The sequence below is a fragment of the Canis aureus genome, chromosome 6 (assembly GCF_053574225.1).
Source record: "Canis aureus isolate CA01 chromosome 6, VMU_Caureus_v.1.0, whole genome shotgun sequence".
Classification (NCBI taxonomy): domain Eukaryota; kingdom Metazoa; phylum Chordata; class Mammalia; order Carnivora; family Canidae; genus Canis; species Canis aureus.
In genome coordinates this window covers 33880950-33899764 of record NC_135616.1, presented here as the reverse complement: position 1 = coordinate 33899764, position 18815 = coordinate 33880950, and the positions used below count along the sequence as shown (strand labels likewise).

General features: G+C 38.1%; 1 long non-coding RNA gene across 1 annotated transcript in view; it reads right to left on the bottom strand.

The window, feature by feature from the left end:
- The window catches only part of LOC144315688 (uncharacterized), a 44796-nt gene that overhangs the window by 12634 nt on the left and 13347 nt on the right, over nucleotides 1-18815 (bottom strand). The gene's annotated exons all lie outside the window — the stretch shown is intronic.

The following is an 18815-nucleotide window of genomic DNA, read 5'->3' as shown; positions in this document are numbered from 1 at the left end:
ACAATTTTTGACATTAGCCCTTTTTCAATTCTTCTTCAAAATTAGAGTAAAAAATATTCTAGGGACTCTGCAAATATGTAACATCACTGACTTGGTTACCAAGAGTAGTGAGTAATACAATGGCTTAGAGTCAAAGAATGTTACGTCTCAAGTCTTAACAGTAACTTAAGTATATCTTCTAAGTAATTGAATTAAGTAAAGGCAGAGTGAGATAAATTAGCTTGTCAGTTCTATGACCAGGAAGACCCTTGTATCTTGACTGAAAGTCAGTCTTTTCCTTTAGGAGGTTGGGAAGATTTGGGGAAAATTATTTTTCTTTTTTTCTTTTTAAAAAATAATTCTCGTAGTCTTCCCTGTTTGTGCCTTGAAACAGAAAACACTGATAGAAATAAAGTATCAGAAAGTGGGAGTGAGAAAGAGGGGTTCCAGAATCCTGAGTGTTTTCCACGTGGAAATATATTAATCAGATACCTTCCCAGTGGCTAGCACTGACCCTTGAACCAGCTTCTGAGAGACATCCTCTGGAGATCATCTTCCTGAGGGGTGATCTAGATCTTTTCATGGAGATAGAAGTGGCTACTCTAATACCATCCCAAGTCTGATTGACTTCCCCTAAATGAATCCTCCTATTATTCATCCGTCTGTCTGACCTCACTCATTGAGTTTCCACTTTCCACTTCACTTTCTGTTCCACTAGATCCTGGTGCAAAGGTCTGAATAAGGACAGCTTGCTACCAGACGAATGTAGAGAAAGTTTTATTCTTCTTTACCCATGGAAAAGAATCTGAGCATGCAGTGTCCAAACCATGTAGGTATATCATTTCAGATAGGGGAGCTTACATTAAGATAACAAACAGCCCCAGAACCTGCTAGTTTGAAACAATAAATGTCTGTTTATCATCTGAGCTACACATCCAGTGGAAGTTACCAGGTAGGGATGAGGGAAGGGGAGCTATGTTCATTTTAGTCCCTCAGGCTGATAGAGGCTTCCAAACAACATATGCTTCTGTGATCAAACAGGCTGCCAATGGGAACATGATGAAGTGCACAGTTATTTTTTTTTTTTTTACAAGAAGTGATACTCTGCCCACATCCAAGGGAGTAGGAGAAGAGAAGTAGAAATATTTTGTAAAACAGAGGTAATAACTAGCGCAATTCACTTATGATCTCCCCACTACTACTCATAGAAAAAGGATGTGTGAGCTCTTGCTCCACCTCCTATGACCCACTGTTTTGAAGCTACTTTTCTTTTCTAGCTTCTGTCTTCCATCCTGGAAGTGGAATGGGTCCACTAGCACCCATATATTTGGCTTGTCTCTAGCATTCTTTCTATCTACATTGGTGTGATTGAATCTCTGGATACTCCCTGTGGAAGCACAGCTATGTGTAACCAACAGGCCAACACCACATCACCCTTGAATTCACCCCAAATCACCCAGAATCCAAGCTTAGATATACCACCTCAGGCTTTTGATTGTACAAAAGGGTACTTCCATAATAGATTGAGAAGGCGAGAGAAATGAGATTGGCCTAAAGAAAACTTGAAACATAGCAATCATATAATGGAAAATGCTGGATGGACTGAACTGATTTAGAAACTAGACTTAAGGGACACCTGGGTGGCTCAGTGGTTGAGCATCTGCCTTTGTCCCAGGTCATGGTCCCTGGGTCCTAGGAGTGAGTCTTGCATCAGGATCCCCATGGGGAGTTTGCTTCTCCCTTTGCCCATGTCTCTGGCTCTCTTTCTCTGTCTCTGTCTCTCAGGAATAAATAAATAAAATCTTAAAAAAGAAATTAGACTTAAGATTATTAGAAAAGAACCAGAATACCAAAAATAAATATTTGATATTTTAGATTTATTGTCTGCCTACTTATGTAAGAAATAAATATATATAAATAGTAGATATAAAGAAGCTTTTAAATTGAAAAAGATTTCTGAAACAGTTGATTGAAGTTATGTATGTATTTTATTTGAATACTGTTATATGAGGGGTCGTGGATTTATAAGATGGGACTACAGGGTAAAATTATAATTGGAACCCATAGGAATTTGTTATAAAATACCACTCATAACTAAATTCCTTCCAAATCTTACTATATTGGTTAGTAAAGAAAACACTAAAAAAAAAAAGAAAAAAAGAAAACACTGAAACCTGAGAGTTTGATTCCAGGCACTATTCTATCTCTAATTAGTGGGATAAACTTGAAAAAGTTAGTTTGCCCTTTTAGGCCTCATATTCCTCATCATTTAAATGAGAATATTGGACTAAATTATCTGAAAGGTCCCTTTCGGATATAAATTAGAGAACCCTTATCTTCTTAGCATTACGTCTATTTAAATGGGCCTAGAGACTTAGATCCCAGTAGACTATTTTTTAAATATTTTATGTATTTATTCATAATACACAGAGAAAGAGAGAGAGAGAGAGAGAGAGAGAGAGGCAGAGACATAGGCAGAGGGAGAAGCAGGGTCCGTGCAGGGATCGCAATGTGGGACTTGATCCTGGGACTCCTGGATCATGCCCCAAATGCTCAACCGCTGAGCCACCCAAGTATCCCACCCTCTTTAACTATTTTATTGACATCTTGGGCGTGATTCCCCATCCTTCCTCTTGAGTAACAGACAGCCCTGGTCAGACATTCCCAAGTGTTTGTACAATAGCCTGCATTATTTTATTGTTATTATTATTGCTATTATTATTATGATAGATCACAAGAGTATAGACTGTTCTTCATTCCACAACCAGCTGTAACCTATTTGAGTCACCATGGTGACTTCACACAAATGAATAGATATTATTAAAAAATAAATTTTGTAAAACTTCTTAGTTCACACTAGTAAGAGATGCTGATTCCTAAGATAGCTCTCAGTCACACATTAGCCCAGTTCTGAGTGCAGAGATCTCAGGGTGTGATCAGTCAAGGCAATTATCTTGAAGTCTTTTACTCCAAGGGTTCTCCGTTTGTTGGGATGTCTGTTTGAAAACTGTCTAGGCTAGGGCTGAAGGCACATTTCTGGGCCACATAAGACCATCAGTTTGTTGGATCAAGTGCATTAGATCAGAGCAGTGAGTTTCAAACAACGTCCTCTAAGTTGTTGAACTCCCACTTTATAAAATGAGTAAAAATGGAGTTGCCCTCTCTTGAACTATCAGTGCCATGGCCCATTGATGGAACACTAGGGTAAGACTGAATAGAGGCTCATTCTCAAAAGACATAAATGAATTTGTAAAGCCATTATCTAAGTTAGATTAACCTAGGCTATCTCTGTATGGTCCTACAAGTTTTCAGGCTGAGAAAAAGATCCCTCTGATTACTTGGGAATAGGCAAATAAACAAGAATTTAAGCTGAAAGAGCAGTTTGGGGGGTTCACGTAGGAGTAAGGAGAGGATTGTAATGGTAGAGATTCTGAAATTAGGTCATATCCTGATAATTTGAATTCTGTGACAGCAATATTCTTTGATTGTTTAGATGTCAAGAATAAGAAAGAGAACACAGGGATCCCTGGGTGGCGCAGCGGTTTGGCACCTGCCTTTGGCTCATGGCGTTATCCTGGAGACCCAGGATCGAATCCCACGTCGGGCTCCCGGTGCATGGAGCCTGCTTCTCCCTCTGCCTGTGTCTCTGACTCTCTCTCTCTCTCTCCCTCTCTGTGTGACTATCATAAAAAAATTAAAAAAAAAAAAAAGAACACAGAAAAGGTTGACTTCAAGTATTTTGGCCTAAAATGTGTAAGGAGAGTTGCCATTAACCTGTGAGAAAGTGGGCTGTGGATTATATCTTTATATAGTTTACATATTAGACCATATAAGGTACTATTTAATAGTGTAGATTGCATATATTTTTATAATTCATAGGTTTGTATCTATATAACTATTTATAGGTGTGTGTGCATATGTATATATATGCACCTATATAGTAGGAGGGGGAGTTTCCAGGAGCTTAAATTTAGATATTTTGAGATAGCTTCTATGTTCATGAATCTCCTAGTGTTTTCCTATGACTATGTAATGTTACAAATACATTTGTAATCATACTTTACACAGCATTTTATAACCTTCTTTTTCCTTTGGACCCAGATGAAGAAGGAAAATCTTTGTAAAACTACAGAATTTATGCTATTTCTTATATCAAGTATCTTCTCCAGGATCTCTCAAGGAGGTAGGACACTTAGCCTCTAATAAATAACCCAAGGTTATTACTACTGTAATACGCTTGAAGGATCTACACTTTTGTTTTTGTTTTTCTGAAGCAGACAACAAAACATGGTATACTGGGATAGATCAAGCCTTCAGGCCAAGATGATGACATACGATAAACTTTCTTGGAGGGAAAGGCAAGTCCCTGATGGTGCTATAGTAGAATTATGGAAAGTATATGGATGAAATTCTCCCCAGTTTCCTCATTTAGTTGTACATCCAAAAGCCTAACCTCACAAAGGAGCGGTTTGGTTTCTTAATACATTTCTGGGTTTTATAAACCCAAAATGTCCCTTAGATTAACCATAGGCCAATTGATTCTGAGGCAGATTGCTCTAGACCTATGATTAAATTTAAATGTGGGTCTTTTCATAGTTCAGACAACACATTACCAAATTCCCTGACTAGAACTCTGTCACACATAACCTAGGCCCCTTACATAATAGAAAACATTCATTTCCCTTGAAGACAACATGAGACAATTCTCCAGGAAGCAACTAACATTTGTGTTACTTACAGTTACTTCTTTGCCCTTTCAGAACAATAGGGCTCTAATTCCTGTACCTCCTTCTACCCTCCATTATGGGGCTTGGAGCCTCTTGGCTCTTCCCTGCTCAAAGACGTTCTCCCTGCAATTCCATGATAAATCATTCTAGCTGAAAAAGGTTGCTCTTTGCTATCCAGAATTGATAGGTGCCGGGTCCTTCTGCATTCTATCCCTCTCTGAACAAAGGGGTCAGAGGCAGGATATACTGATTTGTCCCACTTGTACCACATGGTCATGACCAACTATCATTTCTTGGTCATATGCTGCACTTTTATTATAAAGTGCAAATCATTGCTATAAACTAAGTAAGTAGAATTGGCATCTGAGAGAAAGGCAGAAAGTGAAAAGTCCAGAGTCTTGGTGAGAGGCTGTGGAGCAAACAAGAACATCATCAAGACAATGAGTATTTAGAAAGAAGTAGCTCCACAAAAAACGTAAATGAGCAAAACCAGAAATGTGATGTAATCAAAGAAAACTTGCTAATTGTCCATGTTTGCCTCTGGCTCACTGCATTTCCAATGTAACTGGGGCAGTGTACTTTGGAACACAGAAGGTTCCTGTGATGACAAGAGTTGCTGAGTGTTCTGAACCTTAGCCTGAAACAGAACAGCTTTTTTATATAGCTCCCAGTCTTCGTTTGTTAGCCCACAAGCAAAATGACATTTGGCCCAAAAGCCCCACAGCTGTCAGTTCCAACAAAGGCCAGGGTGACTTTGTCCACAAAACAGAAAATTTACTATAAATGAGGAAGTGCTTTGGGACAATAGTCCAAGCTTAGGGAGCTTTATATAAGGTGACAGCTACAGAAGAACTTAGATTCTAGAAGCTTGTTCAGAGCAAGAAATTGAATTTTATCAGTGTCCTAGAGAAAGTTACCCAGCTTCACCAATTAACACACAGTGCTGACTTTAATGGTGTCCTTTACACACGTAGCATGTTCAAATAAATATTTAATACGCATACCAATTAAGAGTCCTTAGATCCTTCTATTTAGGTCATGTTCCTTGGTAGGATAATATCATTGATCCTATATTTTTCTGAAATAATGTATACTTGGTAATGTAGTTATTCTTAATTAGTATGATATAAGCTACTCTTTTATAATCAGATATCATTGTTTTCCTTTTTAAAATTTGAGCTCTTATTGAAGTATGACTTACTGACGTAGGTCAGGTAAGATTCTAAGACTTATGTGAAGGTGACTTATTTGCTTATACTGTTAGGGAACAATACTTCCATGCATGAGATAAATAGGATTGTTCAGTGGGGAAATTGAATTGTGATGTAGTCATAAGGCAGCATCAACCAGTGTCATGGGGTTGACACTACAGAGTTGGTCTGAATTGAGAGAAGGTCTAGGGCTGTGCACCCCTGTATCAACCAATACAGAATACAGGCTGCCCCAGGGGAGAAGGCACAAATTCAGGGAATGTAAAGCAGTCCCATTGTCTGAAGGCAGTTTCCATTGAGCAATACAGCTGTGAGCCTTTAGCAACAGCCTTTCCAGCAGCTGAGTAATGAGAAACTCAGTCCTGAGAAGAGGATATGGTGAGCTCAGGGAAGCCCTCCATAATAATTGACTACAGTTCACCCCTTGCATTCTGATTTCCTGAGTTGATAGTCTAAATTCATCTCTCTTGCAAAGAACTGCTCCAGGATTCTGGTTGTTTTTGTTTCCTGAGAAAATTTACAAACGGAGGGTTAGTAGAGAAGCAAAGTTCCTGTCACGAAAACTGGCTCCTAAGGCTCTATTTAATACTCATCTCTCTCCTAGAGATTCTAGATTTCCCTCATACTGTCCATAGGTGGCTTACTGGGTAGGATAGTCTAGGTCCTCATCTGAGTACCTGGCCACACATGCTTTCAAACACAACAAAACAAGATTTGTGGGATACAACTTGAGCAGTGAGAAAGAGAGAAACTGATAAATTTAAAGATTTATATTAGAAAAGAAAAGTAAAATAAATGTTCTATGATTTCATTGTAAGAAACAGAAAAAGGAGAAAATCAGCTCCCAAATAATTAGAGATAAGGAAATAATAAAGACAGGAATGTAACTTATTGGAATAGAAAATAAACAATAGAGAAAGTCACCATAACCAAAGATGGTTCTTCCAGGCTTTTTGTTTGATTGTTTGTGACCTGATAGCTCATTTCTTTTTATTGTGAATAAAATTTCATTGTATGTATATAATACAGTTTGTTTATCCACTCACCTATTTAAGGGTATTTTGGTTTTTGCCAGTTTTTTTGCTGTTATGAGTAAAAGTACTCTACTCATTCATGTACAGGTTTTTATGCGGACATAGTTTTCAACTCAATTGGAAAAATATCTAGGGACATAATTGCTGGAGCACATGGTAAGACTATGTTTACATTGCTAGGAAGCTGCCAAACTGTCTTCCAAAATGGCAGCATCATTTTGCATTTCCATCAGCAATGAATGGGAATTCCTCTTGCTCAGAATTCTGGGTAGAATTTGGCACTGTCTTTTTTGAGAAGGGTGAGGTTAGCCATTCTAATAGGTGTGTGTAGTGGTATCTCATTGTTGCATTATTTGAAAGTCACTAATGATAGATGGTATTGAACGTCTTTCCAGATTCTTATTTGCTATCTGTGTATCTTCTTTGTGAAGTATCTATTCAGATCTTTTGCCCATTTTTTAAAGACTTAAATTTTTTAAAACTTTATTTTACATAGAGAGAGCTGTCAAGTAGAAGGAGTGGCAGAGAGAGAGGGAGAAGCGGACTCCCCACTGGAAGGGAGCCTAGACTCAGGGCTTGATCCCTGAACCCTGAGATCATAACCTGAGCCTAAGGCAGCTGCTTATATGACTGAGCCACCTAAGTGTCCCAGGTCACTTTTTTTAAGAGCAGTTTTAGATTTACAAAAGAAGTAAGGGAAAGGTACAGAGATTTCCCATGTATCCTTTGATACTACATATGCATAGCCACCACTGTTATTAATATTGCTTATCAGAATGGTACATTATTTGCCAAAGATAAACCTATATTAACATTATCACCCAGCATCTATAGTTTACCTTAGGGTTCAAACTTTTGCTCATTTGTAAATTGGGTTGCTTGTGTTTTTGTTGCTGAATTTTAGAAATATTTGCAGTTTAGATACAAGTACTTTATCAGATATATGTTTTGTAAATATTTTCTCCTAAATTGTTAATTGCTGTTATATAGGAAAGCCATTGCATTTTGTTTATTGACCTTGTATTGTGCAACCTTGTTAAAAATTGCTACAATTGCTACTTCCCAGAGATTTTTTCCTTAGTTCAGTGGTATTTTTTCTTTTTTTTTTTTTTTTTAAGATTTTATTTATTTATTCATGAGAGACACAGAGAGAGAGAGGCAGAGACACAGGCAGAGGGAGAAGCAGGCTCCATTCAGGGAGCCTGATGTGGGACTCCATCCTGGGACTCCAGGATCACGCCCTAAGCCGAAGGCAGTTGCTCAACCGCAGAGCCACCCAGGTGCCCCTCAGTGGGATTTTCTGTATAGATAATCATGTTATGTGCAAATACGTTTCTTTCTTTCTAATCTATATATATTTTATTTACCTTGTCTTATTGTACTAGCTAGGACTTCTAGTACAATTTTAAATAGGAGTGGTAGAAGCAAACATCCTTACCTAGTTCCTGGTCTTAGGGGGAAAAAAACATCCAGTTTTTTCTCATCCAATATGTTAGGTTTCTTTCAGATGTTCTTTATCAAGTTACAAAAGGCCCCTCTATTCCTAGTTTACTGAGAGTTTTTATCATGAATGTTATTAAATTTTGTCAAATGTTTTTTCTGTGTCAAATGATTTGCTCATATGAATTTTTTCTTTGTTAGCATGCTGATGCAATTGATTAAATTAACTGACTTTTGAATGTAGAAGCAGTTCTGCTTGTCTGGAGCAAATCTCATTGGTCAAACATATAATTCCTTTACACATTTTTTGGTACAATTTGATAATGTTTTGTTGATAATTTTTATATCTGTGGTCTGGAGAGATATTGGTCTATAGCTTTCCTTTTTTGTAGTGTCTTGAACTGGTTTTGGTATTATAGTAAAACTGATTTCACAGAATGAATTATAAAATGTTCTCTGTTTCTATCTTATGGAAAAGAATAAAATATAGAGATATTATAACATTTCTTCCTAAAATACTTGGTAGAATTCACCAGTGAAACCATCTTAAGCTGGTGCTCCCTTTTTTGGAAGGTTATTAATTATGGATTCAATCTCTTTAATTCATATAGAGCTATTCAGGTTATTTTGTTGTTTTTGTTAAGTCTTGGTAGTTGATGTCTTACAGTTGGAAAGACATGGAAGATTTGCCAATATAGACAAAGGAAACTTGTATACAATTTGTGGGTAGACAGTTAATTATTCCTTCAGTGTTTATGGAATTAAAAAAAAACCTCTCGGGATCCCTGGGTGGCGCAGCGGTTTAGCGCCTGCCTTTGGCCCAGGGCTCGATCCTGGAGACCCAAGATCGAATCCCACGTCGGGCTCCCGGTGCATGGAGCCTGCTTCTCCCTCTGCCTATGTCTCTGCCCCTCTCTCTCTCTCTCTCTCTCTGTGACTATCATAAATAAATAAAAATTTTAAAAATAAAAAAAAAACCTCTCTTTTATTTCTGATGTTAATAATTTTTATCATTTCTATTGTTTTCTTGATTAGCCTGGCTAGAAGTGTATAGATTTTTTTTTTTAAGATTTTATTTATTTATTCATGAGAGACAGAGAGAGAGATAGAGACAAAGACAGAGAGAGACAGAGACACAGGCAGAGGGAAAAGCAGGCTCCATGCAGGGAGCCTGACCTGGGTTCGATCCCAGGTGTCCAGGATCAGGCTCTGGGCTGAAGGCAGTGCTAAACCACTGAGCCACACAAGCTGCCTGTGTATAGATTTTATTAGTGTTTTTCAAGAAATGACTTTTGTTTCACTGATTTTTCTCTACTGACATCCTCTTTTAATTTCTTCTCTGATTTTTATTTTCTTCTACTTGCTTTAGACTTATATTACTTCTATTCCTTTATTTTTCTAAGGTGGAGTCTTAAATTATTGATTTTAGAGCTTTTTTTCTTTTTTTTCAGTGCTAATTTCCCTCTAAGCACCACTTTCATTACATCTCCCACTTTTCAATAAGGTGTACTTTCATTTTTGTTTAGTTCAGAATATATTTAAATTTATCTTGAGACTTCTTTTACCTATGCATCATTTGGAAGTGTGATGTTTAATCCGCATATACTTTGAGATTTTCCATCCCTCTTTCTGTTATTGACTATAGTTTAATTCCGTTGCAATATGAGAACATACTCTGGTATAATATGTATTCTTTTAAACTTGTTTAGGTATGTTTTATTGCCCTGAATATGGTCTATATTGGCAAATCTTCCATTTGCACTGGAGAAGAATGGTGTTTTCAGCTGTCATTGGATAAAGTATTCTATACATATCAATTAGATCCACTTGACTGGTGGTAGTGTTCCACTGTATCTTCACTGATTTTTCTGACTATGGTGTCTATCAATTACTGTAGGAGGGATGTAGGGGTATTTTGTTGAGACACAACTGTGGGCATATCTCAAGGCTATCAGAATTTCTGGAGTGGGAATGCCAGGATATGTGTAATTTTTAAAGCACTAGAAGTTATTCCCTTATGAATTGCATAGGTAAGATAGCAAACTACTACCTTCATGAGAATTTTTTATACATTTCCCCTTGAAAATGAAGGAAAATTTAGTTTTACAAGTAATAAAACTCTGGTATCAGAGCATGACACATTCTCTTAGAAGGTCAAGCTTCAAATGTACAGTGCCCGGGAACCATGGGCAGCCAAAGGATACACATGTAGAAATGTGTATGGCAAGACTTAAAAATTCCATGTGTTGTCTTGAGTTTGGGGGGTTTCGTGGGGTCACAAAACTCAGCCATGAGTTTCCTTACCTTTACCTGTTATCACCCACCCAGTGAGAAAGACTTTTTACCTGGAATTCAGCTAGCCCAGCTGCACTCCACCCTCTGAATATTACAGAGCCTGACTACCACAGTTCCTGCTGGTAAATAAATGCTTTGGGACACCTGGGTGGCTCAGTGGTTTAATGCCTGCCTTTGGCCCAGGGCATGATCCTGGAGTCCTGGGATCAAGTCCCACATAAGGCTCCCTGCATGGAGCCTGCTTCTCTCTCTGCCTATGTCTCTGCCTCTCTCTTTCTCTCTTTCTGTCTCTCAGAAATAAATAAAATCTTTAAAAAAAAAAAAAGCTTCACCTCACCACACCTCCCTACTCTCCTTGGTTCTTTAGAGAGAGTGCAGTGTCCTCCTCTCTAGTAAACTGCTGCCACTATCATCTGTCCAGTGTTGGGTGTCATGTGTTCAGCAATCTCACACTGTTTTGGGTGAAGGGCCCCTCATTCACCAATAAGGTAAATGGAGTAATTAGAGTATCTAAAAGAAAACGAATGTAGCAGGAACAGGAAAGGAAGATATTAAAGGAGGATAGTAGAAAGACTGCATTTAAAAAATGCTTAGTAATTTCAATTATGATATAATTAGTTTTACTATTTTTCAGGTAAAAAATGATCCAGCTTTCAAAGTGTTTGTATACTCTTTTCTGTAAATTACATGCTGTTATGATAAACAATATCCTTAATAATGTCCATAAGCATTTTCCCTTTAAATGAAGCAATTTAAAAAATGGAAGAAATATACAACTGTCAATTTGGTTAAAAATAATGGATTTTTTTCTGAAGATGTTGTTTTTTCAGTATTAACTCTTTAATCTTACAACATTGAATCAGGACTGTGAGCAGTCCATCCTGCTGGTTCTGTTGAATTCCCCTTAAACCAACAATCACTAAAGGCATGCCAAACTGAATAGAAGTACTTCTCTTGTTAAATAAAACCAATAGGGGGCCTGATGCAAGGAATGCTTGGCTAGGTAAGCAGGCTGAACATGCTGAGCAGCAGTTTAGAGGCACTCTGCTAGGTTTTCCTTTTATTTATTTACTTGTTTGCTTTTGTTTTCAGAAAACACTGCCTCTGAAGTCCAGGGTTGTGATAATCATTCAGATCCCTTCAAAATCACAGTTGCTTTACCCAAAGTCACTGTCTTTGTAGAATTGATGAATTTTTAGATTGAGGTATTCTTGATATAAAATGCCTTTAGATTAAAATAAAACACAGATACTGAATTTCTTATTTATTCCTTCTATTTGATACAAAATGATGGGAAATGACACTAATTAGAAGATCCCATAGTATATCCTTTATTCATAATGTGCACCCTCTTTAAGTCGATAGCTTTTTTTTTTTTTTTTTTTTTTTAAATTTATTTATGATAGTCACAGAGAGAGAGAGAGAGAGAGAGGCAGAGACACAGGCAGAGGGAGAAGCAGGCTCCATGCACCAGGAGCCCGACGTGGGATTCGATCCTGGGTCTCCAGGATCACGCCCTGGGCCAAAGGCAGGCGCTAAACCGCTGTGCCACCTAGGGTTCCCGATAGCTTTTTTTTTTAATAAAAGGAGGAGAGGAGGAAGAAGGGTGAGAACAGAAGAAATGAGAGCATGATGAGGCTTACTCTCCCCATCATCTTTTTAATCACTCTCCTGAAACTATTCTTCATCTCCTTTACTCAGAAGTAACCCATCCTTGTGTCCTCCTGTAATGCTGTATTTAAATCTCCCCCTAAAGCTTGTTTTGGACTGAAATAGAGGGAGTCACTCTTATGTCATTTTTTTTTTTAATTTTTGCTCGCCCATCTTTATAGCCCTAGGATGGTGGCTGTAATAGACACTCAAAAATACTTATGGGATAGATTTTAGTGTGCTGTTGCAGTGTTAGTTACTGCTGTGGAGGCCGAGAAAATTAAGGCCATTCCACTTTAAGTTCAGCGTTAGCACAAGTACAGCCATCCCAGGCCCCTCTGAATAAGAGCTGAAATTTACATTACTTCAGTTACAGGAAAAAAAAACCAGCTTACAGCTTAACGTCCTAGAAAGCCCCATATTAGAATAACAGAGCCCAAGCCAGTGGCAGGAAGCCCCATATTAGACTGAGAACAGAGCTCAACGCCCATGGCAGGAAGTCCCATATCAGAATGAGAACAGAACTCAATTCCCTTGAAAGCCCCATATCAGAATGTATACAGAACTTGAGAAATTCCTCCACCCCTTCTGGAGGTCCCCTAGACCAGCCCATAAAACTCAGCTGAAACCCACCTCAGGGTCCAAGTCCCTGCTCCACTGTGTCGGGTATACTTGGACCCAAGCTCGAGCTTGTAAATAAACCCTCATGTGTTTGCATTGGTGTCGGCTCCTTGGTGGTTTCTCGGATTCGCAATCTTGGGCACAACAACTGTCAGTGAGGATCAGGGACTCTTCTGCCTTTCTCATCCTCCAGTAACCAAGAGTTCCATTTGTTCATTTTTATTTTCAGCAACAGCCTAACTCAGAGATCATAGGACCAATAGTGGTATTACATCAGGAAGAACTTAAAGGTCATTGGTCTCAAATGGATGTCATCTCAGAAGGGAAGAGAACAAAAGAACTTTGTGTATTCAATTCCTGTGATGCCAGCTGGTTCAGTGCTTTGTGTCTCCTTTTGGGTTTAGAACCTGCCCTCAACTTGGCTCCTGACTTGCATATGACTTGTTGGAGCACCTGGATACAAACTGATCTTAACATCTACCATTTTTGGTCCCTACGCACCCTTTTTGGTCCAGTTGGGTATCTTTCTCCTTGCTAAATCACTCTCTGGGCTGTGGCTGGAAATTTCAAATTGAAGGCAGTAGAGTTGGCTTCTTGGATTTGAGTCATTTTTGTCAAATTCAGAGCTACAATCACTTCCCAGCAGTTTCCCTTTTCGACTTTTTTCCTCCTGTTTGTTTTAACTTTATCCGTAATCTGAAATGTCTTGCTGAGTTCTATTACCATTTTGCTTAATTTTCCAATTTTCTCCTCCCTAATTGTGCCTAGGCATGCTTTGCATCCAATAGTCTTCAGTTCCCGTGACTTTATTCTTAATCAGAGAAAGTTTTTTAAATCTGTGAACATGCCTTGAGGGGCTATTATGGCTGAACTCATTTACCCCATTCAAATTTAAAATGGGCCTCTCAGGAACTGGGAAGGGAGCTAGCCTGTCATAGAGGACAGGAGAACATGTAAATGCTAGTGGGATTTCAGATACAGGTACCACAAATCAGCCCTACCTAATGGTTCCTATCTGAAACCCCCCATTACAGCTTTATTCCTCAACCTTACAAAAGTTTTCCACTTGTTGGAATACTGTTTGCACCTATTTTGTTTAGTTATACCTCAATGTGAATGTCTTTAAACATAGCATTTCCCCAAAGCACAATTTAATAGTGGAGAGGGACTGTTTCTCACAGGTAGCTGTGTACCTTAGGTATTTGGGGAAGGTTCCCCGGAGATGAGATAAATAGAGCAGAAAAGAATAGCTGGGAACCCTGGAAAATAAAGCTCAAGGTTTTTGGGAAGAATGGTCATGCATCTTCATGTTGTTTAACTTCTCTGTCTTGTTCCTTCATGGGAACAACAGCAATGTCTAAGACTAAAGAGATCAATTTTCACTTAGTGAATCATTTTTCAGAATGGAACTGGTCCTCTGAAAACTACTCTGGAGCTTTTCTGCTTGTATTTTACCTGAGGTAGCATATTCTAGGCATTTGGGATTTCAGGGAGCCAGTGCTTTCAGAAGGCACAAAATGTCACTATCTTATTTCTGAATTACTCTATACAATAACCTTACTTCACGATCTCTTTTCCTCAGTGTAATGACTCTGTGCATTGGCTGCCCTTCACTGAGGTCAGTCTATCCAAGGGTTTTAATTCTTTACCTTAGAGATTAAACAATTATTTGATTTATAGAACCTTCATAGGGATTTTTAACCCAAATCTATTAACCCGAGAAGCAAGCATTTATGGTTTTTTTTATTCCAATAAAAAAGTCCTCTAAGTCAATATCTAAATGACTCAAAATATCATTGTCATCATTAGTCACTGAGGTTTTTTGTGTTTCCCCTTATAAGATTTAACTGGTTCTTATTCTCTGACATTTCGAAGCAAGAACAGCCTTTTGAATTCATTAGTGGCGTCCTTAGCTGGGTACTTCCCTCCTGTGAATTCAGGCCCTTCCCAGTTCAACTTTCTCTGGCACATAATTGCAAGCTCAGTATCTCTCTCCTCTGATTGTGACTTTTAAAAATTGCCTCTTTTCATTATGTGCTTTTTTTTTTTCCCCATGAGGCCTTGTGTGAGTCTTCTTAATTTTTGAAGCTTTTCTGTATCCCAGACCACCATTAGGATAAGCAGAAAATGGGAAAACTTTGTCTCTTACTGTGTGAAAGTAGCTTAAAGCATCCCCTCTCTGAAGGTCCTTTTGTCTCTCATTGCCCACCTGCACCCCAACACATAAGCATGGGAGATCTCAGTAGGGCAGCCACGTGTCTACCCAGAAGCAATTAGACAAGGTCATGAGATTCTCTTTCACCTCCTTCTCCAAGCTTCTCCTGGCATATGTAGCCTGAAGAACAAGTGGGGAGCACTGGAAAGTCGCCACACTCAAGAACCTCTCCCCTGCAAGCAAAACATTTAATGCATTTTATTTGAAAGCCATTTATTGGTTAAAATTTAGAGTTGCCCAACATGTTAAATCTTTCTCATGTGGCCCAAGAAATAACACCTAATTGGAACTTTACCTGTTACCCCCCTGCTTTTTATGGAGGGGCTCTGTTTTAGGCTCTAAATGAGTGGGAGTCAGTTCCTCATAGAGAATGCAAGGAATTGCAAAGGGGAAATCTTTTTAATCCTATTTTTGATGAAGAAAATTTTGATATCATAGTATTATTTACTCAAAAACTATGTCTGAAAACCAATTATGCAGAAATATGTTTGCCAACCAAGGATGTCTATTTGTTACAGATTATTGGCTACAAAAAACATCTAAGGGATTGAGAGTGTGGTGCTACAACTCCTTCTGGGGCATCCATATCAGCAGTGTCCAGACTATACAATATATTCTCAATAAAACAATTCAAAAGCAAAGTCACTGGCAGCTGGTAGCTAGAAGCTGAGAGCCAGGCTGGGGTGTTTCTGAACTAAGCATGGGCAAAAAAAAATTCCACAGAATATAAACAGTATTGAGACAAAGCCACATGTGACCCTGGAGAAACATGACAGTGACACAGAGACTCTGTGATGAAACTTAGATGAAAGGATACCATGGAGCACAAAAATGACTAAACACCCCCCTCTTCTGGCTAACATGAGTGATTAGTATTTCTTCATCAGTAACCACTCGTTACACATTATCCCACCTGTGGCTTCAGTGTGCCAAGATACCCAATCACAGAATTGCCTGTTGCTTCCTGATAGCACCCAATCCAGAACTGATCAAAAACTGATTTTTGTTTGTTTTGTTTTGTTTTAATGAGAAACATACATAACCACAAATAGCTTCAAGTTTCAGTAACAACTCCATACCCCATGGCCAAACAACTAAACAAAACCTGAAGCATCACTTAAAAGATGAAAAGTCTTATGAAATTAACTTACAAAAACATCCCTGTCAAGGAGTTTGGCATTTACTGTACATTAGTCAAAGGCTCAAGCTAAAATCTGATTTAAAAAAAAAAAAACTCAGAGTTTACATTATTCATACAGATTCAGCATTGTTAAAAAATATGCACAAATAACCATATCCATGCAATATAATTTCTTTAAAAATTTAAAGCAATATAAAAGAGCAGACCTAAGTATAGAACAGGACATTTTGGTTTATATAACCTGTAGCCGAAGATTGCTATCTGAGTGGAGTAAAATTAATTCTAAATATTTTAAATGTGATTATTTCAATCAGTCAGCTAAGGATGCATGTGAATTTCTGAACCATTTCTAAGGTGGAATCTGCTTGCTTGTTGCTGTAATATGTGTTGAATGCTGCTGTTCATGGAGCGTATTAGCTACATTTTAATAGTGTTTTACGGCACTATTCCCATCAGCCCTTCTAAAATCACCTTGCACGTGTTTAAGTCCAATAATGAGCCCCTCCCAACCCCCTTTTACCAAAATACTCAAAACTCCTCTTGTGTGTGCTTTCCCTTGCTGCTAACTTGTGTGACTATAGGTCTGTTTCTTGTGGTCATTGACCGATATGTTTCAAAACATGACACTTTTTACAAATGATTAACTAAAGAGAATTTGTCTAAATATTCTTAAAACTAATATATTTTAAAATAGCATTCATTGGCTTCTTTGCCCTGATTAGAAAAGTTAAGCATGATCATTGTAGGAAAGTTGAAAAACACAAAAGTACATAATTTTTATAAACACTTTCCTTAGCCACGCTACTACCAATGCTACCATTACTGCCAGAACTATTAAATGCCACCACATCACAGCATCTAGGACATCAGAAAATAATTTGCAGGCAATATTATAGTAAAATACGATTTTTATCTTCATTTACAAATTAGGAATCTGGAGTTGAGAGTGTTCACAGACCTAGTAAGTGGCAGAGCTGGCATTTAAATGACTGTCTTTTAACGATCCATGTTTTTATTTTGCTTTTCACCATGTTTTAAAATCATTAAAATAAAATAAAATCATTAATTACTAGTTTTCTAGGGTTACTATAACAGCATGCCACAATGTGGGTTGCTTAAACAACATAAATTTATTTGCTCACAATTCTAGAGGCTGGAAGTCTGAGGTCAAGATGTCAGTAGGTTAGAGTCTCACAAGGCCTCTCTCTTGGCCTTGCAGATAACCACCTTCTCCCTATGATTTGTACAGTCATCTCTCTGTGTGTTGCTCATCTAATTATCTCTTCTCTGGATTTAAGGCACTCCTTTGTGATCTAATTTTACCTTAATTGCCTCTTTAAAGATGTTGTTGCCAAATATAGTCATAGTCTGAGGTACCAGGATATATACTATATACTTCAACATTTGTGTTAAGGGAAACACAATTCATCCCATAACATTAATGTATGGCTGTATCTCCTTTCTTTCTCTTATTTTAAAATTGCTTTTATTTTTTAGTAGTCACCATGCCATACATTACATTTCCAGAATTATTTATCTGATAACTAGAAATTTGTACCTTTTGACCACTGTCACCCACTTCTTCAACCCTTTGCCCCTGCTCCTGTGTCTAGAAACCACCAATCTGTTCTGTTTGGTTTTTTGTTTGTTTGTTTTTTAGATTCTAAATTTAAGCAAGATCATGCATACAGTATCTCTCTTTCTCTCTGTCTGCCTTATTTTATTAGCATAATGCCCTTGGGGTCCAACTATATTGTCACAAATGGTAGGACATTTTTTTCATTTTTATGACTGAATAATACCCTTCACCCTCTTCATCCATTCATCTATTGATGGACACATAGGTTGTTAACATATCTTGGCTGTTGTAAGTAATGCTGCAGTAAACATGGGGTTGCAGATATACTGAAGTTTATAGGCTAATATCTTAGGTTGCTGCTGCCTGATGCAATAGATAACATTTAGAGCAAACAACAGATTAGCCAGAAAGTTTGAGAAGAAAGTCTGAGAATGAGATAGATTCTTAAGGATTTTAAAAAGTCCCAATGTATTCCTGGGAATCTAGAAGGCTTCACCCATGTTCAAAGCTATATGTTCAGGGCCCACGAGAGGTATAAGAAGATCTTAAGACCTCAGTTCCTGCAAACCTTGAGGCTCAAAGGAAGCAGGAAGCAAAAGCTAAGGCAGAGTTGTCAACTGTGTTGCAGATTGTTAAAGATATGCCCCAAACACAGACACAGAGCCCATTGATGAAGACTGGAAATTTTTTTTGGTTCTAGTCATTTAAAGAGGGATCCCTGGGTGGTGCAGCGGTTTATCGCCTGCCTTTGGCCCAGGGTGCGATCCTGGAGACCCAGGATCGAATCCCACGTCGGGCTCCCGGTGCATGGAGCCTGCTTCTCCCTCTGCCTGTGTCTCTGCCTCTCTCTCTCTCTCTCTGTGTGACTATCATGAATAAATAAAAATTAAAAAAAAAAAATAAAGAAACATTTGTCCAGTCGT